This window comes from Octodon degus, unplaced genomic scaffold, assembly GCF_000260255.1.
Source record: "Octodon degus isolate 3935 unplaced genomic scaffold, OctDeg1.0 scaffold00035, whole genome shotgun sequence".
Taxonomy (NCBI): Eukaryota; Metazoa; Chordata; class Mammalia; order Rodentia; family Octodontidae; genus Octodon; species Octodon degus.
The window spans coordinates 10910035-10919294 of NW_004524611.1; positions in this window are offsets into that span (position 1 = coordinate 10910035).

Sequence of the window (9260 nt, forward strand, 5' to 3'; positions counted from 1 at the left end):
TATATATATATATATATATTTCCAATATAGGAGCACCAAATGGTATAAGAGAGATTTTAACAGATGAAATCAAATGAGCAAAAACACAACTGTAGTGGGGGACATTAACACCCCATTATCACAAAGAGATAGATCAGGTAGGCATAACATCAGCAAAGAACAGAACTAAACCAAACTTGTGAAGAAATAGAGTTAGTAGACTTTTAGAGTGTTCCACCCAAAAACATCAGAATACATACTCTTCTCAGCTGCACATGGATGTTCTCCAAAATAGACCCTATACTAGCACATAGAACACGTTTAAGTGAAAGCAAAGGAAACGGAATTATCCCATGCATATTATGTGATCATAATGTAGTGAAACTGGAAATTATTATTATTATTATTATTATTATTATTATTATTATTGTTGTTGTTGTTGTTGTTGAACCGGGGATTGAACTCAGGCCCTTGTGCTTGCCAGGGGAGCACTTATTGCACTGAGCCATCTCCCTGGCCCCGAAACTGGAAATTATTAACAAAAGTAACACCAAAAAGTCCATGAACACATAGAAATCAAATAATGCCATCCTGAACAATCAATGAATCACAGATGAAATTAAAGAAGAAAGTAAACAATATTTACAATCCAACAAAAATGCAGATACAACTACCAAAACCTGTGGGATACAATGAAGGCAGTCCTAAGAGTGAAATTTACAGAGGTGAATTCTCACATCAGGAAAACAAAATAAACCCAAATAAACAACCTCACGCTGCACCTCAAGTTTCTTCAAAAAGAAGTCAAGTCCAAAGCCTGAAGAAAGCAGGAAATTGTACAGATCAGAGCAGAAATTAACACAATGTAAACTAAGAAAACAATAGAAAGAATTAATGAATCAAAGATTTGGTTCTTTAAAAAATAAAATCAATAAACACCTAGCAAACATTATCAAAGAAGGGAAATAAAAATTGAAATTCATGTCATAAGAAATGAGCAGGGTGAAATCACTACTGATCCAATAGACATTCAGAAGATCATAAATACCTACATCCAAAATCTTTACTCTCACAGAATGGAAAACACAGAAGAAATGAAGAGATTCCTAGATACATATAAACTACCAAAGCTGAATCAAAAAATATAAAACTTGTGAATAACCCAATTTCAGTCAATTAAATTGAGAATGTAATTAAAAACTTACCTACAAAAGCCCAGGTCTTTATGGATTCACTGCTGAATTCTACAAGAAATTTAAAGAAGATTTAATGACAACACTTTTCAAACTCTTTGATGAAATTGAAAATGAAGCAATTCTCCCAAATGTATTCCTGGAGATAAGTATTACCCTGGTACCAAAACCAGAGAAAAACCCAACCAAAAAAGACAACTATAGGCCAATCTCCCTAAAGAACGTAGATGCAAAAATCTCAATAAAATACTAGCAAACAGAATGCAGTAAATCATCAAGAAGATTATATATAATGACCAAGAGGGATTCAGCCCAGTAATACAGGGATATCTATTTATTTATTTATTTATTTATTTATTTATTTATTTATTTATTTATTTATATTTGCAGTACTGGGGATTGAACTCAGGACCCTGCATTTGCCAGGCAAGCACTTATTCTACTGAGCTATCTCCCTGGCCCAAGAATGGTTTAATATACACAAAACTATAAATGTAATACACCACATCAACAGAGCCAAAGACGAAAATCACATGATCATTTCAATAGGTGCAGAAAAAGCTTTTGACAAAGTCCAACACTCATTCATGATAAAAACCCTACAGAAAATTGAAACAGATGTTCTTTACCTCAATCTCATAAAAGTCATCCATGATAAACCAACAGCTAACATCATATTAAGTGAACAAAACCTGAAAGCCTTCATTTTAAAATCAAGAACAAGATAACAATGCTTACTGTCACCACTCCTATTCAATATGGTTCTGGAGACAGCCAAAGCAATTAGGAAAGAGACATAAGGGACTAAGGATTGGAAAGTAGGAAGTGAAATTATAAATATTCACAGATGACTTGATACTCCACATGAGAAAACCCAAAAAACTCCCTGAAAAGATTTGTAGATTTAAATAATTAAAGTCAGCAGTGTAGTAGGAAACAAAGTCAACTCTCAAAAATCAGTAATATTTCTGTACAAAAACAATGAATGCACCAAAAGAAAAATTAGGGAAACCATACTTTTCATAATAACATCTAAAAAATGAAATACATAGGAATAAATCTATAGCAAAAAATTTATACAGTGGAAATCATATATCTATTATTTTTAAATTTTTATTCATTTTAATGAGAAAAAATATAAAATAGCAATGAAACAGTTTTAAAACAGGTTTAGTAGGACATTTACAGTAATTAATACATTGCATATTGTTGTCTTTGTATTAATTCAGAGGACAAGATGCAGACATGATATCTCATCTAAACAATATTAGTACAAACTTTTGTTCTCAGTGAACTAAGAGAAAGTAGCTATATATCTATCCTAACTCTCTTGTGTATATATATATTTTTTCCTTCCCCCCCCCTTTTTTCACAACAAAACTGCCATCCACTCTTTTTTGAAACCAGCAGTTAATTGGTAGGATTCTCACCCTGATTATATGTGCTGATACCTGTGAACTAAGCAACTGCACTGAAGATAGAGCAATGTGTAATACTAGAGCATGCCTGGAACCCCTGCCATTCTGGTCTTCTAAATGCATACTCCTTCTAATGTCATATCAACTACTACTATACTCTCTCTAAAGTAAATGTTTATTTTAAAAAAGGTAATACAGTATGGTGGAAATTAAAGTATTCTGAAAAAAAAGAACAAAGAAGATTTCAGAAAAGGAAAGATAGTTCTTAACTTTGGATGGAAGAATCAACACTGTGAAAAAAACCATTCTCTCAAAATTGCTATACATGTTAAATTCAGTCTTAATTAAAATACCATTAGAATATACCACACATATCTAGAGAAAACATCCCTAAAATTCATCTGGAACAAGAAGAGACCTAGAACAGCAAAAGCAATCCTGGGCAACAAAGGAAAGGAAGGGGGCATCACAATTACTGACTTGAAATTATACTAGGAAGCTACTGTGATAAATCAGCATGATACTGGCAAAATAAAAACAGACGTGAGGGTCAATGGAACAGATTAGAAGATGCAGATGTTGTTAGAAACACACTCAGCCACCTTATCTTTGACAAAGGAGCCAAACATATTCACTGGAAGAATGGTAGCCTCTTTAATGAATGGTACTGGAAAAACTGGCTTTCTATACACCGAGGGCTAAAGTTAGACCCATGTCTGTCTATCACCATGCACTAAATTAAGGTCAAAGTGGATTCACACCTACGTACACACATACATGTGTATGTATAGGTGTGCATATTTACAAAAATGTATCTATTTCATAAACACATTGTGTATTTATCATGATCCATTCTTCCAGGGCTATGGATTCTTTGAGGTCATTAAGCTCAGCAGTGCGATGTCTGTGTGTAACCCTGCTAAGATAGGTGAGAAAGGAGATGAGTTGATAACAATAGTTGGGAACAAAGTTCTAACTGATTCTTTGTGTGTGTGTGTGTGTGTGTGTGTGTGTGTGTGTGTAACCTGGGATTGAACTCAGGCCCTAGCACTTTCCAGGCAAGTACTTATTCTACTGAGCCATCTCCCCAGTCCCCTAACTGATTCTTAAATAACAAAAGCAAAATAAACTAAGCCAATTAAAGTAACAAATTCTGTTGGCTTTGTTGCAGAAATAGTAAATAATTTTAGCTTTTCTTACTCACATCAGTGAATATGCTTTGTCTCCTGTTATGTTGAAATGTTCATGGGTGAGCTGAAACATTTACAATACTGGTTTAAAATTTATTGATTTTCCTGCACTGTGTTTCCTAGAACATTGAAAATAAAGTGTTATTAATTTATCCTAAAAATGAAACGATCTAAATATTAAATCAGAAACACTAAATCTACTGGAAAAGAAAGCAGTTAGAAATCTTGAAGACACAGGGGTAGGCAGAGATTTCATGAACAAAAACCAAACTTCATGGAAAATACTTTAAAGAATCAACAACTGGGATTTCATATTTTTGAACAGTTTCTGCCCATCAAAAGAAATCACCACTTTCAAATAGTATCTCATGGAAATCCAACGTACATTGATGGCAAAAGACACGCTTGAGTTTACAGTGCTCACTAATTTTACACATGAGAAAATGTCAGCCACAAAAGTGAACACGTTCCTAGCCTAAAATCACACACAGCTATTGGGCAGTGCTCAGTTTTGCCCCCATTCTCCTGATTTTGGGGTGGTAAACTCCTTTGTAGACACTTCCCTTCCTCATTAGAGTTATTTGTCTCCAACTTATATCAGTACTACAAGACTGTAAGCTCACTGAGTTGTGGGGAGGTAATTAGGTTTAGATGAGGTCACGAGGGTGGGGGTCTCCATGATGAGTAGAATTAGTGTTCTCCTCTCTCTGCACCCCTACCCCCACCACCACTACCACGGGAAAGTCTAACATGAGGTCAGTCCACTCCAAGACAGGGACAAGGCCCTTGCCAGGGACCCATTATCTGAACACCCCAATCCTAACTCTGGAACTGTGGGAAAGAAATGCCTCCGATTTAATCCTGCCTGTGGTATTTTGTTACAGAAATGTGAGCAGACTAATACAGGCATAAATTCAAGGAAGCTAAATGGCTTTGTTTATGGGTCATGTACTCTCTTTGGTATCTGTTTTCTTTAGTGACTGAAACAATAAGAACCAGCAAGTAAATCAAAATTAAATTGTGTTCTTCCTTAAAAAGAAAAAAGAAATCACTAACAAAAGAAAGGAAACCTATGACTTGGCAAAAAATTTTAGCTGACTGGCCCTTAGACAAAGGACTTCTATGTAGAACATATAAAGAATTAAAGCAACAAGAAAAGTAAGATGCCTGGTGACTGCGTGAGGACAGCCATTCGACACTCAGCTGTAGGTCTTCTTACCAAGTAAGATTTTGACCTGCTTTAGGACCTTTCCAGGAAGAAACCATCCACAGAACTGAGCAGATGCTAGTGCCAGGCCCTGGAGCCTCCGAATCCATGACTATTATACTTTTATAGACTTCTTTCTAAAGTTAGCTTGCATTGAATGTCTTTGGAGTAATGAGAAACTGACTAACACATCCCATTGGCAGAGCCATTGTTATAAAATGAAAAACTGCAGGAAGTTGAGGGAGTCATATCTCCAACGTGCAGCTGAGAAAATAGCTATGTGTTGGCTGGAACTACGAGGGCTAAACCGGGGGAATACCCAGAGGGAGACCAGAAAGGCAGCAGAAGGGCATGGCGGGTGCCAGAAATGGAGAACGCGGCCTTCGGAACACTTCTGTCGTGAGTGGGCATGCGCTCCTGCCTCAGCAAGCCCGGGTGCCCTGGTGGATGTCTGTTTAGCTTGGTCTGAGCGCAGCCCATTAGAAAAACCCAACTGGCCAAGAGATTCTACCTTTTTGGAAGAACCTGTGCCGAGTTTCTCTCTGAGCCTAGAGTAATGAAATATTTGCTTCTCTTAGGTGATTGACCTGTTTAATGGTGGTGAACAAAGCTGCAGAGTTACTCAGGCATCTCATTTTCATGCTGGCTGTGGAAGCTTGAGAGCCGACTGTGTTGCCCACATGAGGCATGCGCAGGATTTAGAGGCACGTGAGCTCATTTTAGGCCTAGCGCTGTACTTGGGTTCCTGGTCTGGGTTCCTTCTTATTTACACTTATTTATTATTTTCTTCATTTCCAAACAGTTTTTAAGTTGGTAAATAATAAAGTCTATAATCAAATGTACCGAAACAGCATCTCCAATTTATTAAAGCATACTTTATAGGAGAACCTGTAATGAAAATAGCACAGTCGTCATGTAAAGAGAAGACAACATGAAAGAAAGCATGGCTCTAATTTGTCATTAATGATTTGGAGCACATGTGCTGCATCAGAATTGTCCCTGGAATGGGAAATCCTTTTTGTCACTCTCACCCGATGTTCCGTGAATGTAGCGGTCCAGGTGCTCAGGCTGGGGAAGACATCTAGAGGAGTGCTTTCTCTTGGAAGTGGAATGACATTTGGAAATAATTACAGAGGCCATGTACAGAGGCCAGAGGACACTGTGTTATTGAACTTTTTAATCTCAGTGCCAAAAAAACTGATAAAGACAACTTACAAGAGGCACAAGTTATCGTGGTTCACTGTTGGAGGAGATTCAGTCCATGGTCGGCTGGCTCTGTGATTGTAATCCTGGGGCAAAGCTGCAACGTTACAGTGGAAGAGCATGGTGGAGGAAAACTGCTCCCTGCAGGGCATCCAGGAAGCAAAAAGAGAGCAGCAGAGTAAGACAGCTGGAGAATGAGTTGCTGAATACAAGAGATCATCTTCAAAGCTGCGTCAAGTGACCATCCTCATCCAAGTAGGCCCCCCTCTAAGTTTTCATTCTGTCCCAATATGTCATCCAATTCTAAATCCGTTGGTGAATTAGCTCACTGAGGAAGTTAGAGCGCTGATGATCCAAATCACCTTCTAAAATGAAAGCCCAGAAGCTACTCAACAACACCCCAGAAGATAGCTTTTGGGGGCCATTTCAGATCCTACCACTAAAGAAATCAAGAAGACCAGAAGTAAAATAACTTAAAAATGCCTTTTTTTAAATGACTATTTGTTGTCACTAGTTGACTGTTTCTCTTAGCTATTTCAATGAATTCCATAGTTTCCATGCCAATTCATGTGGATCAGTAGTTCAAGACTTGGATGGTAGCAAAGACAAGGAAAAGAACATTATGGAACAACATTAGACAGGAAGTAGTTGTTGAGCTGAAACAACTCATGTTTACAGAGGCCATGTACAGAGGCCAGAAGACACCCTGTTAAAAGGTGGAGGGCACAAAGAAAAATGAATTCTTTAGTGCAGCATTGATTCATTAATTTGAACTTTTATTAGCACATGATTACACAGTGATTTGGAGCCTGCAACACTTCAGAAGAATGTTTCTTCTATATCTAAAATAATGAAGTTGTATAGGTAATGGTAATTACTTCATGTACTCACTCAACTAGTATTGACTGAACACTTACTTGTGCAAAGCAACATACATCATAAATGACTTTTGCACAGTCCTTGGGCTGGAGATATCACTAAGTGGTAGAGTTCTTGCCTAGTATGTGTGAGGCCTTGCGTTTGAGCCATAGAATCACACACACACACACACACACACACACACACACACACACACACACACACATACACACACACACACTTCATGGTCCTTATCCTCTAGTACCTTTCATCTGGTGGACAGAATCATTCTGAAAGGTAATCATGCTTGGCCTTCCTGAGAGATTTGGTAGCAAGGCAGGCTAGAGGATGAGGTCCCTAAATGACTAGACGGAGAAGGACAGAAGGGCAGACAGGAGTATCAAGGAAATGAAGAGTGAAGAGCACAGGAGCACAGTTGCCCCAAGTGTGCTGGGAGAGCTGAATGGAGAAGACAGAAGGGACAGCAGCTTCCTGTTTTCCCACATTGGCATGCAGTTCTCCTTGTTCAGTCTCCATATTACGTTCCCTGGCATGGGCTCTGTTTTGTAGACTGGGTACAGTGAGTGGAGAGAGAACGAAAGAAATTCTGCAGTTGGTAAGTGCTCAGTAAATGTCAGCTATTTTTATTACCCATATAACGGGCTACCATATTTCTCTACAGTTACAGTCACTTGAGTTTGTGTGTTTCTCAGATAGTGATCTTGAGAGTTTTATAGCTGAAAGGAAGTAGCTCTATACTGGATTAAATCTTTTAAGTTTAATCCCCATGGAAGTGTCTTTATGGAGCACCAGAGAAAAAGAACGTAGTTTTTTTCTGGGCAAATTTCCTGAGAGCACTGTGGCTTCCTCCTGCTGGATCTAGAGGCCTGTGCCGGACCGGCAGGCTCAGGGAGCACCAGCAGGCTGCATTGTTTTCCCAGGGCTCAGCAGGGGTCCTGTCGCTGTGTGTCCCCAAGCAGGGACAGGGTGTCTGCCTCTCTCCAGATCCCTCCAGGAAAGAGCAGATTCAAGTTGGGCCTGTGAGTGCAGACTCATTCATCAGCAAGGACAACTGTTCCACCCTTCCTTGAGAAGTTTTGCTGACGTGTCTGGAATTGCAGCTCCACAAACACACCTGGCCGTGTTATGTAAAGCCATAACATTTATGCTTTCAAATGTCAGAACTTTGAGTTTAAAAACAGACTTTAAAGAGCTTGGGAACCTGGCAATTAATCAGTCCTCTCTGCTCAAAAGGAAAGCACAGAACAGGTTGCTGTGTCTCGATATACAGATGGATATGGCTGGATATAATTACTTTCTCTCTATGGTGCTCAAACACCCATTTGTCTGAATCCCCCACCTCTATCTCATAATTTATTATTTGACATTTGGTAGCTAGGACACAATATTACAGTGGCCTTCAAATCATTTTCTTTTTTACAAAATTAGTGCTGCTAATCTATTCAGAATAGCAACCTCAGCAAATCAGGTCCTTACAGTCTTATGATCGGTCACTTATCAACTGACAGAACCCCTAGTCTAGATTCTGTTCCTTGATTTCATTTTTCCATTTGATCGAAGTGCAGGAACCTCTGCCTTTATTCCTTCAATTTGTGTCTGTGGTTTGTTCTGCATATGTGTTCCATGGAACAATGTAATAATTCTGTCCTGTTAGGGCATTAAGATTCATTTATTCCATAGCCAAGGTGCATTCATTAGGCTCTTACCCAGGGATGGATGCTAGAGGCTTGTGTATTAGTCCATTTTCATTACTATAATGGAAGACCTGAGGTTGGGTAACTTATAAAGAAAAAATGTTCATTAGTTCATAGTTAAGGAGGCAGAATCCAAGATGAGGCAGGACCATTGATTTGGATTCGGGTGAGGGTTTGTTTGGCTATTTTTGTCACAGTATGGCAGACGGCATCATGGTTGAAATGTAGAGAAGATGAAGAGGTCATTTGTGTGATAAGTCACAAAGCCAAAGAGAGGGCCAGTCGTGGCCATTTATAACAACCCATTTGTTAGGGGTTTCACAGAATCTACACTAATTCCTTCTGAGGACATCAGCCCCAGTAACTTCCCAGTAAGTTACACCTCTTAAATGTTCTATCATTTCTCATACTGTCACTCTTAGGACCAAGCTTGCAACAGAAAACCATAACATGAGTCGTGTGTGTGTGTGTGTGTGTGTGTGTGTGTGTGTGTTGGG